This window comes from Lissotriton vulgaris, chromosome 8 (assembly GCF_964263255.1).
Source record: "Lissotriton vulgaris chromosome 8, aLisVul1.2, whole genome shotgun sequence".
In the NCBI taxonomy this organism is placed as follows: Eukaryota; Metazoa; Chordata; class Amphibia; order Caudata; family Salamandridae; genus Lissotriton; species Lissotriton vulgaris.
The window spans coordinates 20,913,133-20,928,163 of record NC_141696.1 but is presented as its reverse complement, the minus strand read 5'-3'; the positions used below and the strand labels follow the sequence as shown (position 1 = coordinate 20,928,163).

Sequence of the window (15,031 nt, the reverse complement as noted above, 5' to 3'; positions counted from 1 at the left end):
TCGAAGGTTCGAGACTTGACCCCTCACCCCCATGTTTTTTATATCCCTCTCAGCTTCTTTGCATTCGATGTAAACATTGGTGAGTTCAAAACATGTTGAGTGACAGGAGACTGCAGAGCCACGAGCCCGATGAATATTGATTGTGCAACCCCCTGAGGATGGCCATGAATACAGGGACGGTGGCCTGCGAGGGACCCCAGACCACCATGGCTGTCTTTGCATTTCTAAAAGGAAAGCTTTTTCTAAAGCAGGCCTTGTCCTTCAGAGTAGCCGGGAAAGCTTAACAAGCATTGGAAATGCAATAGCTCTCGCATTAGAAAAGTTGGAGCTATTGGTCTTGTAAATGACACATATTTTATTTATTTGTTGGTTTTTAAAATAGCTAAATTGATAGCTTTGTCATTTACAATGCCAATAGTTATAATTTTCGCGAATGTGACACCTATAGCATTTGGAATGCAACATGTTTTGTATTTACGTGACTTAGATGGCAGCTCTGGTCGTTAGGCCACATCTCTAGAGAGCAGGAGAGTGCAGCAGGGGAGAGAAGCACATCAATGCAATAGGTCTCGCATTAGGAAAGTTTGAGCTATTGGTATTGTAAAGGACACATTTTTTATTTATGTGCTTGTTTTGAAAATAGCGAAATTAATAGCTTTGTTATTTACAATGCCAATAGTTTTATCTTTTGCAAATGTGACACCTATTGTAACACAATATGTGTTGTAGCACGGAGTGGTGCGAGGGTGAGTGGTGTGAGGGTGAGGGAGGGTGAGGGGGTGTGAGGATGAGGGTGAGTGGGTGTGTGAGGGTGTGTGAGGGTGAGTGAGGGTGTGTGAGGGTGTGTGAGGGTGTGTGAGGGTGTGTGAGGGTGAGTGAGGGTGTGTGAGGGTGACTGAGGGTGTGTGAGGGGATGAGGGTAAGGGTGTGTGAGGGTGAGGGGGGATGATGGTGAGAGGGTGCGAGGGTGAGGGGGGGTGAGGGTGTGTGAGGGTGAGGGTGAGAGAGTTGTGAGGGGGTGTGCGGGTGAGTGAGGGTGTGTGAGGGTGAGGGGGTGAGGATGAGTGAGGGTGGGTGAGGGTGTGTGAGGGTGAGGGGGATGAGGGTGAGGGTGAGGAGGTGTGAGGGTGAGGGTGTGAGAGGGTGTGAGGGTGAGTGAGGGTGAGATGGTGTAAGGGTGAGTGAGGGTGAGATGGTGTGAGGGTGAGGGGGTGTGTGAGGGTGAGGGGCTGTAGAAGCAAAAAAGGCAGTCATCTGGAACCTTCCAGATGATGTAAGAGCTGCGCCGATAAAAATAGGGGTATATATTTCCCCACTGACTCCTATTAAAACAGTTAATTTTAGGCGGGAGAGAGCATAAATAAAGCCATTGTTTGCTTTGAATCTCGGGAATAACCTGTCTGACTCGGGTCTGTTGAACTGTGCTGCTTTTGCAAGATAAGGGTGAATGGGTAGGAAGTGACTTGCCCAGAATCATAGTTTAGTGTAGAGGGAAGCCGATATTACAACTCTTCTCGTGTAGCTCAGAGTATGTGTCGAATCGACTCTAGGCGCATCTGGAATCTATAGCCCGATCCCACCGCCCCGGATTTGGGATCACGCGGCACTGCCATTAAATGTGAGCAGTAAACCGGATCGGCTTCCTGGAGTTGTTTACCTAGACGAGTGTGTGCGACAAGCACAGTAAATGCACAAGCGAGTATTGTAATAGCGGGTTGCTTGTTAATGTTATCAGCATGGACGGGGCTGTGCAGTGAACAGAAGGGATACTGGGGTGTATTCACATTGAGGTTGGTTGGAGGCTGTGGAGACTGTCTGTCGGAGATATGGAGAGGTTTGTTAATTGGGGCTTTGAGCGAGTATCCTTCATTTTGGAGAGATTTCTGTTCATGTTCCAGCGCCAGGAGGTGCTTCACGGATCGGACTGGTTGGTGGAGGCGAGCCTGTCGGCAGTGGAAGCGGGAGATTTTGGTTCAAATATATTTGTTCACACTTGACTTCGCAGCACTGTGTGACCCTGAGCAATCACTAGCACCGTGTGACCCTGAGCAGTCACTAGCACCGTGTGACCCTGAGCAAGCACTGTGTGGCCCTGAGCAATCACTAGCGCCGTGTGACCCTGAGCAATCACTTTATCTTTGTCTCACAAACAAATCTGTCAATCTAGAGATTTGAGGAGTCACTAGCGCCGTGTGACCCTGAGCAATCACTAGCGCCGTGTGACCCTGAGCAATCACTTTATCTTTGTCTCACAAACAAATCTGTCAATCTAGAGATTCGAGAACAATGCACGACCAGGCATAAAGCACTACATTGTCCCTTTACAGTCGCAATGTACGTCTATTCGTTTCCGTATACCAGTGCTGGTGTTAACAGTAATCTGAAGTGTATCTGTAATGGCTGCCAGGCTCTGGATATATATATATATTTAATAATGCCTGGCTTTGCAGGGCCTTTTCCCGGATGAGTCGTCTGCACTTAGTCATTGCACAGAGGTGGGTGTGTCTTAATGCTGGTAGGATGGGGCGGACTCCGTTACTGGTTACGAAGGACGCCTTGATTCTTGGAATGCACTGTATTCCCTGGGAGGAGTATCCCTAGACCCTGCCTGCACTGCACGAGAAGAGAGTTATAGGCTCTTAAAATAAAACGGAGGGCATTGCTGTGGGGAGGGGGGAGGAAAAATGCGACACGGCGGGCAGGGGAGGGGGCGGAGCGGGGAGAGCGGCGATGAGGGTGTGAAGCAGCAGGGGCCTTTGAAGTGAAGCTAAGCTTCACTTCAAAGGTGTGGGAGGAGTGCGGCTGAGCGCACACTGGGGGAAGCTTGTGGGGCGGAGCGGGAAGAGCTGCTGGGGAACAGATGGCGATTTGATGATGTGCACGCGCATTTTAGGTCAATGCGCTTGCGCATTGACCTAAAAGCGCACGGGCACAGCACCAAATCACCCGTTGGGTAAAGTCTGTTTAAGTCCCTATAGTCTCGCTCTGCTCAATGTGCATGCGCATTGAGAGGCGAGACCTAAAAAGCAAAGTGATGTTATAGTTAGGTGAAAATGTCAGTTAAAACCTACAGTATTAAACAAACAAATCCACTGAAACCCACCAGTTATAGTAATTACTAGCAGCCCGTCCGACGTTGTCCGGGTATTAATTGCTGCTGGCCAGTAGTATATTGTTTTGTAGGATTTCGTTTTGATAGCATTTCTTATCTGTGACAGGCCTGTGAAACGCTCCGATTCACAGTGCACTGCTGATGCACTTAAGAGTGCGCGTTCAGTAGTGTGTGAACTCGAGCTTCCCTACTTTATTTTTCCTTGCAATATTATATAGCGCAAACTCGACAACATGGCATGAGCATAATTTACATTACAGAAGAACACATTCATTTGTGGTAGGCATGGGGAGACAAAGCGATTTGCCTGGAATCACAGGATGTTGAGCTGATGCCGAGATTCGAACGTAGCTCCCCAGCTCTAAAGTTCGCATTTCTAGAACTTGTGGCGGGAGGTGTGTCTAAAAGTGTATGTCAGTGCTGGCCATCAATGAGAGAGACCTGTGCATTTTTCAAATCGGTGGTGAAAAAATATGAGTATGTTGCTGGAGATGTGGGCCGCCGTGCCACCAATGTACTTACCGGGGGAGGGTAAACACCCATTATTCCGCAACTTTCTTTCTGCATACCATCACTCTCCATACTTTCATTCCGAAAGTACCATGACTCCGCAATGCCATTATAACGCATGGCATTACATTTTATATGCTTTTACCACACATACATTTACAAAGAAATTCGTTGCAAATGCATGAATGGTAAAAGCATGTTTTTTTAAAATGTTTGAATAAGGTAAGTATGGGTATAGGAGTATATGTTTTGGGGTACTGAGGTATATGTTTTGGGGTGTTTGGGTATTTTAAGGGTTCAGATATAGTTTTGGGTTATGGGGTACAGGGGTAGTTTTAGGGTTTAGGGATAGGTATGGGTTTTGGGGTACAGGGGTATTTTTAGGGTTCAGGACTAGGTTTGGGTTTTGGGGTATAGGGGTATTTTTAGGGTTCAGGGTAGGTTTGGGTTTTGGGGTACAGGGGTATTTTAACGGTTCAGGGCCAGGTTTGGGTTTTGGGGTACAGGGGTATTTTTAGGGTTCAGGGCTAGGTTTGGGTTTTGGTGTACAGGGTTATTTTAGGGTTCAGGGGTAGGTTTGGGTTTTGGGCTACAGGGTTATTTTTATGGTTCAGGGGTGGGTTTTGGGCTACAGGGGTATTTTTAGGGTTCAGGGGTAGGTTTGGGTTTTGGGGTACAGGGGTATTTTAAGGGATCAGGGCTAGGTTTGGGTTTTGGGGTACAGGGGTATTTTAGGGTTCAGGGCTAGGTTTGGGTTTTGGGGTACAGGGGTATTTTTAGGGTTCAGGGGTGGGTTTGGGTTTTGAGGTACAGGAGTATTTATAGGGTTCAGGGCTAGGTTTGGGGTTTGGGGTACAGGGGTATTTTTAGGGTTTAGGGCTAGGTTTGGGTTTTGGGGTACAGGGTATATTTATAGGGTTAAGATGGGTTAGTGTTTAAGGGTGTTGGGGTATTTTAAGGAGTAAGGGTGGCTTATGATTATGGGGTGCAGGGGTATTTAAATGGAGCAGGGTGGACACCCGGAGCTGGAATGTACAGATTCTGGGAATCCGAAGGTCATCCAACACCACCACTAAGGCTGATTCTGTCCCATGACCCGGTCGAAAACGAAACTGCTCCTCTTCCAAGATGTTGTTAGTCTCCAGAAATTGGGACAAGGTCCTGCTAACCAAACGTTCCAGGACCTTGACTGGGTAAGGCAGGAGGGAAATTGGTCGGTAGTTCTTATAGCGGAGTAATGACAGCCTGCTTCCATTCCACAGGCACAATCCCTGTGTCAATAGACTGGCAGCATAGCTGTCGTAAAATGGGAAAGATCTCTGACCCAAACTCCTTCATCAGCCTGTGGGGTAGTGGGTCCAAAGGGGAGCCAGAAGAGACCCCTAAGGCCACCCTAACGAACTCCTCCTCCGACGGGGTTGGAAACCTATCCAGGGAGACCCCGGAAGCGACTATCTCAATAACACCCTCCTCATTTAGTCCTCTGGCGCCCCCTGTCTGGGCCGCTGAGGTAGGTTGAGATTGTTCCTTCATACTTTCCACAATTTTATTTATTTTATCTAGGAAAAAACATGCCTGTCGATCGCCCAATTACTGGGACGGTTTAATTTTACTCATGGTACACTCCGGGTTAGTCAGATCTTTCACTATTTTAAATATGTCCCTGAATTTATTGGGGCTCTTTAGTATAATGGATGCAAAATACTCTACCTTGGCAGTGGATATTTCTAGTTTGTATTTTATAATTGTACACCTCCAGCTAAGTCGATCTTCTTCCAAATACTCCCTCCTCCACTGTTTTTCTGCGTTTTTACACGAGAGCTTGAGGCTCCTCAGTCTCTCCATGTACCAAGGGGTAGATGGATTTCCGCTTTTCTTAATGACTTTGACTGGAGCGATCTGATCCAACTCCTTAATTAGGTATTCGGAGAATGCCGTGTAGTTCTCTGTTCTCTGCTTCTCAGAGTTAAACAGAGCCTCCATATGAAACACAGGGCTTATGAGTCATGCTGGTGGTTTTTAATTGAATTCTTGCTTCGAAGGGTAGCCAATTGAGCGCTTTGAAGTCCGGGGAGATGTGGCTATTTCTTTTGGAGCCTGTGATGAGCCTGGCCGCTGAGTTGAGAGATGCTCTTAGGGGGCTGTTGTAGATCTTGGGTGTCCACAGAGAGTTGCACTACCATATCCTAATCTAGGAATTACTCGTGCTTGGACTGCCGGCTTGAAGTCATTTACTGGGAGGAAGGGTTTTAATTTTCTCAGAGTGCTAATCTGAAAGTTTGCTCCTTTTGCTGCGGCACTGATATGTTTTTGCCTGTTTAGGTTACTGTCCAGAGTTACTCCCAGTGATTTTGCTGCATCGATTAGAAGAGGTTAGCAAATGAGTGCTGTAAGTTATTTAAGCCATTCGTGTATGGTGGCTGGTTGGTTAGGTGGGTTGATTAGTAAGAATTCAGTTTTGAGGGCGTTTAGTTTGAGGTGGTTTTCAGTCAACCATGACTGAGTCTTTTGTAAAGTTAGATTGAGAGATTTGATGTCATCCGGCGAGATTTTCTCTTTATGTATAGTTGCGTGTCGTCTGCGTACATGTGAAAGTGGATATTTGATGAGTCGAGAATCTCATAGAGCGGCTCCATGAATAGGTTAAACAGTGTAGGTGAGAGGGAGGATCCCTGTGGGACTCCTAATGTGACTAGGACGGACGTGGACAGAGATTTTTGGTTGACCGTAAACCTTTGGGATCTATTCAGGAGGAAATAGGTAAACCTATTTAGTACTGACCCTGATAAGCCCATTATGTACTGCAAGAGATCTAGAAGATTATCATGTTTAATGGTGTCAAAGGCCGAAGATAAGTCAAGCAGGATAAATAGGCAGGTTTCGTTCTGGTCTGGGATTCTGCGGGGACAACTGACATGGTCACCGCTCTCTATCCTGGGGAGCCCCCACTGGGCTGCCTGAGCGATGGCTGAGTTGTGGTCAGTTTTCTCCCCTTCCCGTGGCTTCGAGCGTGTTCTGATTGCCTGTGCCACGTGCTGCGGGAGCCACTGTGTCTCTACAGGTGGAACCTGCCTCTTGTGGGCGGCCTGGAGGTGCGGGTGTCGTGGTGTGGTCTGTCGTGCCTCTTCGCCCTCTGGTGTGGTTGAGGAACCGGGTTGTGCGATAACCCACAGTGTTCGTGCGACCACTTGGGTTTGCCAATGCTTGTTTGGGCTACAGCTCCCTGTGTTGGGCGTTAGTAGCGTGTGCCTCCTCGCTTGCAAGGTCGCGCTGGTGCACGTGTGGTTGCGTGGCCGCAAGAGCTGATCCAGCCGGCTGCTGGCCTTGACGCGGTGTGCTCCTCTTCGCCCCTCCCCTTGGGGCCTTGATCGCGCTGCCAGCTCCTGCAGTCGGCGCACTCGGTTCCTCGAACCGCTGTGAGGCACGCGCCAGGTCAGGGAGGGTGCCGGGTGCGGCGCGTGCAGGGAGGCAGGGACGATAACTCACTCACCGCTGGGCCACGCTCGGCGAGTCCCGCCAGCTGAAGGCGCTCCCGACGGGGAGACGCGTGGGCAGGTCTCGAGCCTGAGCGCGGGTGGGACCGCAAACTCTGCCGCCTGAGGGAGCGATACAGGACAGCTCCACGGGTCCAGCAATGCGCTGCTGCTCGGCAGGCAGGGGGTGGCGATCCGGCACGCGGGTACCCAGACCAGCCTCGTCGCCAATGTGGAAGGCCGCTACAAGGCCTGACACGTGGTCCCCAGATCCCAGAATAAGAGACACAGACACAGTATGTAGTGGTTAGCCGGAAAAGACCCAGAGCGTTAATTTTACAGGAGAATATAGAAGCACCTTGGCGTTAATTTTACAGGAGAATATAGAAGCGCCTTGGCGTTAATTTTACAGGAGAATATAGAAGCGCCTTGGCGTTAATTTTACAGAAGAATATAGAAACGCCTTGTCGATAATTTAACACGAAAATATATCAGGGGTAGCTTAACATGAAAAGCGTCCTTTCGCTGTGCAATTCGAATTTTCATGAAATGTGCGCAGGAAATATTCTATTGAAAACCCTGTGGTAAATAAAAAACTAATTATTTACGCTTATCGGAATTTCTATAATTACCCAAGAAATGGTAAAGCATAAAATGAGGAGCAGAGTCCGTGGTCTTTGAGTTGAACGGGTTTTATTCCAGAACTCGAGTTAAGGGAGAGCTCCTTCAGCAAGCGGGTTCAGGAGTAGTCTGCTTTACTTGGAACATAACAGCACTTATATACATTATGAGTACAATCAAAAGAAGGAGTTTTCCCCGGACTTGATTCAATCATTCATGATGTAATCATACGGAAGACATAGCATGCTTGTTCTCGTTTAAAGAATAACTTGAATTACATTTACACATGGACAAACATATTGCATCGGGGTGATTGTGGTGACAAATTACAGAGTTACTAGTGTCTGGGGACAGAGAATCGAGGCATTGTTACAGGGTCATTTCTGTCGGAAAGGTAAAGAGGACGAGGCATTGTGCGTTCTTTACTTCTTACACATGGGCGGTGATGTCTCACAATGGTATATGAGTGTAGCTGGGAGGAAGGAGAATGGGCTTTGGTTAACTATTCTTCTTCATGGCTGTCTCGTGTGCTTGATCAGGTTTTCCCTTGATTGTTGACCCAACCCGTGGCTGTCCTCGCAAGCTGTGAGATCATTGACGAACAAGAGTTTTTTTTTTTTTTTTTTTGGTGCAAGACGTTTATTAAGTACCGTTAAGTGTACACAGCATACTGCCACAACCCGGAGGCCGGCTGCCATAACATAAGTCGCCAATCAGGGAAAGGAAAATGGTCAAATAACAATCAGTCGTTGCAGAGCTGCATACCAGCACAATAATGAATTAACAGTACAGACAGAAGTGAAGCAGATAAATTCGTCTCACTTTTGTAGTTTTTTTTGATAAACATTAAAGAAAAAGAGAACAGAACAAACTCTAAGCATGTGCACCATATAAAACATATTGGGGGGGGGGTCGGCAACGCGTGGTGACCATGTGGTCTAAGGACAGTTACAGTTCATGGTAGAGCGGAGACATCCGAGGGGGGAGCTGTGGGGGGGTGGGGGGGGTGAAAAGGACAACATAGAGGGATTAAAGTGCATTTTTCAATCACGAGGCACATTGAGCTGTGGACCATCCCGCAACACCCCATCAAGTCCGCCTCCCCATTCCCAGAACAATAACCGCAGCTCACAGTTCATCACTATGTGAAGATTCCGTTATCAGGTAGCATTGCAGTGGGGCCCAGATATCAGTGGGCCTGGATGAGGGCGGTAGCAACTCTGCATACGTGTGAAGTTGTTCTTGACAATATACCAGGTCACTCACCCACTCCTTAAATTTGGGCGCCCTTCCCCTGCCCCATCGACAGGCCACCCTACGTTTGGCCAACAACAAGGCTAGCGCCACATACTTGCGGTGAGCCGCCTGCAGAGGTTCCACATGCCCTAACAGAGCCATCACAGGAGTCGGCGTTACCTCAGTGTTTATCATTGTAGAGAGGGCCTGAAATACCTGGTCCCAGTACTGGAGTATTCGGGCACACCCCCAAGCAAGATGCAGAAAATCAGCCCCAGGGGCCCCACACCTGTCACAGGTATCATCATCCCGCAGTCCAAATCTGTGTAAGCGAGCCGGGGTGTAATATAATCTATGCACAAATTTGTAGTGGATGATCCTATACCTGCTGCTGGATGATATACGTTCCGTCTGTTGCAAGCAGAACTCCCATTGTCTATCAGTGAGGGGGGTAGGCAGTTCCCGATCCCATTTTGCCTTGGCAGGAAGTGTAGTGTACTCAATGTTGGCTCGAATGGATCTATAGAGCGTAGACACCAGTTTGCGGGGGTTCTCGAATTGTAGGATGTGCTGCAAGGGAAGTAGGACAGGTGGTTCATGCGGAAAGTCTGGTGTGAGGGCTTGTAGCCCATGCCGCAGGCGCAGGTAGTAAATGATCTCCAGAGGAGTAGGGTGTATGCCTCCAAATAGGTGGTCTCTGGTGCGGAATGTGCCATTGTTATACAAGTCCCCCCACGTGTGTACATGAATTTTGGTCAGCAGTTTTCGGAAGCCAGTTTCCTGCAGCAGTGGCAATTGTGGGTGGTATGTTAGGGGAAGAAGTGGGGCGTAAATCAATTGCAGTCCCAGCATGTCACCGATGCGCACCCAGGCCGTAACAGTGCTAGACAGAGTGTTAGGGGTCTTATCCCTACCTTCTACAACGGTGTACAGTGCTCCTTCTATAGGCGTGGGGTGCGCTAGCCAATGCTCCGCAGCCAGTTGCGGCATGTACCTAGGCTGTCTCACCCAGAAATAGGCGTAATGCGCCTGGGCCGCCCGAAAGTATAGTTCGAAATCAGGCACTCCAAATCCACCCCGCACATAAGGCCTGGTCAGTACCTCCCACTTGAGCCTGGACTGTCTCCCACCCCACACCAATTTAAGCATTTCGGATCGAAGCTTTTTAAAGAAGTATGCACCAGGGTGAAAGGGTATGTTGAGGAACAGATAAAGCAATTTCGGAAGCACAATCATCTTAACCAGAGAGGCCCTCCCCGCCATTGAAAGGGGCAGCGTTACCCACCGCGACACCTGGTCTCCGATCTTGCTGATGGCCGTACCATAGTTTGCCCTCATGAGTGCCTCCCTATCCTTCTCGACGTGAATACCCAGGTACTTAAAGTCACCCTCAGTCCATGTAAGCGGGTATTCCAGTGGGAATGCATGCGTGGAAGCAGTGAGGGGGAAGATACAAGATTTGGCCCAGTTTATCTGCACTCCTGCAAGGGCCCCGAACCTAATGAATTCCCTAAGCAATGGGTGTAGGTTATCACGTGGATGTCGAACATACAGTGTGATGTCGTCTGCGTACATTGATATGAGGATTTGTCTCTGGAAGCATCGTAGCGCGCTGTCCTTGTAGTGTTGCCGCAGTTTAGCAGCTAGGGGTTCCGTAGCAATGGCAAAAAGGAGGGGGGGCAGGGGGCACCCCTGCCTGGTCCCTCTGGAGACCTCGAATTCCGGGGAGAGCTGCCCATTAATAAGGACCCTGGCTGTGGGGCGTGTATACAATAGCTTTATCCAGGAAATGAAGATGGCCGGAAACCCCATGCGACCCAGCACCCTAAAGACATAATCCCACTCCAGTGAGTCGAATGCCTTGGTGGCATCTAGAAAGATGGCCGCCATGGGCAAATCTTCATGTACGGAGTCATACACTGAGAAGAAGGTGCGTAGGTTGTGGGACGTAGCTCTCCCTGGGACGAAGCCCGCTTGATCTGGAAGGATAAGGTTTGGCAGTAATAAACTAATTCGTGTGGCAATAAGCTTAGCCAGTATCTTTACATCGCACGTTAGCAACGAGAGGGGCCTGTATGAGTCACAGTGCGAAGCAGGCTTGCCTGGCTTAAGTAGTGAGATGATCAGTGCAGTCCTCATGGACGCAGGGAGATGACCCACTTCCAGAGCATCCTCATACACCTCCCGTAGTACCGGGGACATGAATTCTATGTATGTTTTGTAAAACTCGACAGGGATGCCATCGAGTCCCGTGGCCTTGCCTGACTGCATACTCATGATCGCCTCTCTGACCTCATCAAGCTCAAACGGGGCACTCAAAAAAGCCCTCTGAGAGTCACTCAGCCACCCAAGCGCCACATCTGTGAGGTAGTCGTCTAGGGACGGCCCGCCCGTCCCCCTGGAGGTGTATAAAGTACTATAATGGTTGACAAATTCATTAAGTATCTGCGTGGAGTCCCGGAGCAGAAGCCCCTCGGCAGTTTCCAATTCCAGAATGACGGTAGGCGTCCGCATAAGCCTGACTGTAGCGGCCAACACCTTCCCGGGCCTCTCGCCTTCCCCATATCTCCGCGCCACCCAATACTTATGCCTAAACTTCGCCTCGCGCGCAGCTTCATCCAAATATTCAGTAATCAATTCTCTTATCTCCGCAAGCGTGTCGCCAGTAGGGCGTGCGCGGAGGGCCTCCTCCGCCCGTCCCAGCCTGGCCTCCAGAGCCTTCAATCGATTCAGGATAGCTTTAAGCACCCCAGAGCCCTTTGCAATACAGAAACCTCGCAGTGTGACCTTAAAGGCATCCCAGATAGTCTCGACATCTTTCACAGAGCCCTTATTTCTTTTAAAAAAATCCAAGCATTCCTCACGAAGTGCCTCCTTAAACTCCTCATCTAAAAGCATCGCAGCCTGCATGCGCCACGCTGTAACAGGGGGGCCTAACTCCGCCCCTCGCAGGGCAATATGAACTGGGGCATGATCAGAATATGTTCTGGGGAGGTGTCGTGCACAAGTCAGTGAGGCATAGAGGTGGGTAGTCAGAAAAAAATAATCAAGCCTTGCCCAGGATTTAGCCTGTGCCGTAAAATGCGTACCTTCCCTTTTCGGCCCGCAGTGTGCGCGCCAGGCATCTACAAGGTGATTCTCCTCCAAAATGGCGCGCAGTACTTCCCGCCCTTTCGTGTAGTGGTGCGGAGCTAGGTGCGAGCGGTCCAGGGTCGGGTTAACAGCAACATTGAAATCTCCCCCCCATATTATGTGTTGCGACCCAGTTTCCAATATCGCAGCCCAAAGCGTTTCAAAGTATTGCGGGTCATCCACATTAGGCCCATAACAACATGCAAGGGTCACTGTCACACGCCCCAATCTACCCCATACCAGACAATATCTCCCCTGTGTATCTGCCTTTGAGCCAGCCATATGAAAGGGAGTGGATTTCTTCACCAATATTACAGTACCTCGGGCATAGGAGGAGTACAACGAGAACACAGTACATGAAGCCCATCTATTACCAAAGGCGTGTGTCCTGTGGGGTGCAAAGTGTGTTTCCTGTAGAAAGGCTACATGTACATTATGTCGATCCAAGTAGCCCAGAATGTGCCTCCTCTTTCGATGGTCCCCCAATCCCCTCACATTCCAAGTAAGAAGATTCAGACAGGTGTCCCCCATTCTGAGAGTCTACCACATAACAGTAAAGTCGATACGAACTGACAGTCCATACAGCCACCAATATTTACGTCATATAACAGCCTGATCGACCACACTGAGCGGTCTACGGTCCCCCCCTCAATAGCAATACCAATGTACCATCCCACCCCGCAGTAGGCAGATGGTCGAAGAGTTAGAAGTGCACATGCTAGACAACAAAACCAAACCTTAAACCCAGTGCAAACCCAGGTGTCCAACTCAAGAAGTCGCAAAGTATATAGTTCAACAAGCATGCCCCAGTGTTTGGCAGGCCATTCGACCAACAATCCCTCCCCTCCTCTGCACAAAAACACAAGGAAAGGAGCAGTCAGCAGCATCGCAATTATCCGGGGGCACAGGCCCAACTTGTTGAAAGTGAGATCCATAGTCCAGTCAATCACAAGCGTACCACCTGCAGAACTCCCCCCCCCCCCCCCTCCCACTGAAGCGCCCCCAACTCGCCAGTACCCGGTGCCCACCCCCCTCCCTTAGCAAGCCCACAACAACACAACATCAAAAGTGCATTTAGCAAGTCCTGTGGGGTACACCCGCTCGGGGTTCCAGAGGTGCACCGTCGTCCACCACCACCTCTCCTCTCCGCAGTCTCCTCCATTCTTACCATCTCTGTCCAGGCGAGGGAGAGAGCATGGGGGGTGGGGGCCTGGCATGCAACTGGACCTGCGGGACCACCCAGCCGTAGCCTCCTGGGGGGTAGTCGCAAGTGCCTCAATCCAAGGCATTAGTTGTCATTAACCAGCAAATGTGGAGAGTTCCAAATCCTATTCATTCCGCTCCAGAGTCGTGTCCACCTTCCGCCTGTGCAGCTCTCTTGTCTCGTTTAGGCAAGGTCTTAATGTAATCTTCGACTTGCTGCGGTTTCAAGAAGAAGTGTTGCGTGCCCTGGTGGGTCACTCGCAGCTTGGCGGGATAAAGTAGTGCATAGTCAATATTCAGCCCTCTCAGTTTCCTCTTTACAGCCAGAAATTTCCTGCGTTGTTCCTGGACTACCGGGGTAAAGTCCGGGTAGATGGAAAAAGACACTCCCTCGTAGGCAAGATTCTGGTTCGCTCTGGCCGCTTTCAACGCCGCATCCCGGTCACGATAATTTAGCAGCCGTGCAATAATGGGCCTAGGCGGGGCGCCAGGTTGAGGTTGGGGTCCAAGGGAGCGATGGGCACGTTCCACTATAAACTGTTTGGAGAGGGCCTCCTCCCCCACCGTGGCCATTAATAGTCGTTCAACGTAGAGCTCCATCTGCCCCTTGTTTGTGGACTCCGGAACACCCGTGATTCGTACGTTGTTCCGCCTGCTCCTTGCCTCCAATTCTTCGTTCTTGGCGGCTATTACCCTCAGCACATTGTCCATGCGAGAGAGCCTCGAGGCATGCGAGGTCGTGGCATCCTCGGTTTCGGATATTCGGCGCTCGGCCTCCGTCAACCGCTCTTCGTGTATATCCATTTTTTGGACGATGCCGTCCATTCGAGCGGAAAGCCTATCCACCTTGTCTACCACTGTGGCAAATCCCTGTCGCATCTCTTGTAGCATCATGGCGATCTCGGGGACCATGGGGGCCACCTCCGCTGCTGGGCTCCTCGGTTGAGTGCTATCCCCCGTCTGCTTAGTCCCCTTCTTTTGCGTTGCTGGTTCAAATTGCAGCTTAGGCTGCCGGGTGTCCGGTTTCCCCATGCCGGGACAGCAGGAAGCGTACCGCGGGTCCGAGCCACACTCTAGGGGCTACGCGAGCGAGCGGCACCCAGAGGCGGTCGAGTCCCGGCGTTCAGTAGTCGAGCGATGCTCGTCTCAGTTCAAAATGCGCCACAGGGTTTGAAGCCGGTGTAGAAATCCACCCGGTTAGGCAGCAATCCTCTGTTGTGGCCAATGAGTACGGGCTCGTGTGAGTTGGGCGCGCGTAGCGTTTCGCGGCCTACCCGCCACGTGTCAGTCCAGGGCGTCGCGTGAATTCCAGCGCCGCCGCCAGTGAGGACCCAGCCCGGGGCCTCCGCCGCTCCAGATTCACCTCGCTCTAACTCCGCCACCGCAGGTCGTAGGATCACCAAACTCGGACAGAGTGTGCAGCAGTGGTATATCTTCCCCCCAGTCTCGTTTCAGGCGGGTGGACGCAGATTTAAAGGATTAAAGCTGGATATGAATGCCAGGCGGCCGGAGCCACACTAAAGTGCGGCCATTCAGCTCGTGCGCCCTCTAGCGCCCCCCCCCATTGACGAACAAGAGTTGCTCGTTCTGTGACAGAGTTGGAGAAGGGGGGGTTTTGGTGGGGCAACCATCTTAACTGACTCCGTTCTGATCTAAGGGAAAATATCGAACGGGACGGAAACCCGTAAGATACACAATGGCTGGCTATTATTTTCTTTGCATGTGCCAGTACAATGAAGAGACA

At 50.3% G+C, this 15,031-nt stretch overlaps 1 protein-coding gene across 1 annotated transcript in view; it reads right to left on the bottom strand.

Moving 5' to 3' along the window:
- LOC147693258 (uncharacterized) overlaps positions 1 to 15,031 on the bottom strand; it is a 544,251-nt gene that overhangs the window by 402,918 nt on the left and 126,302 nt on the right. The gene's annotated exons all lie outside the window — the stretch shown is intronic.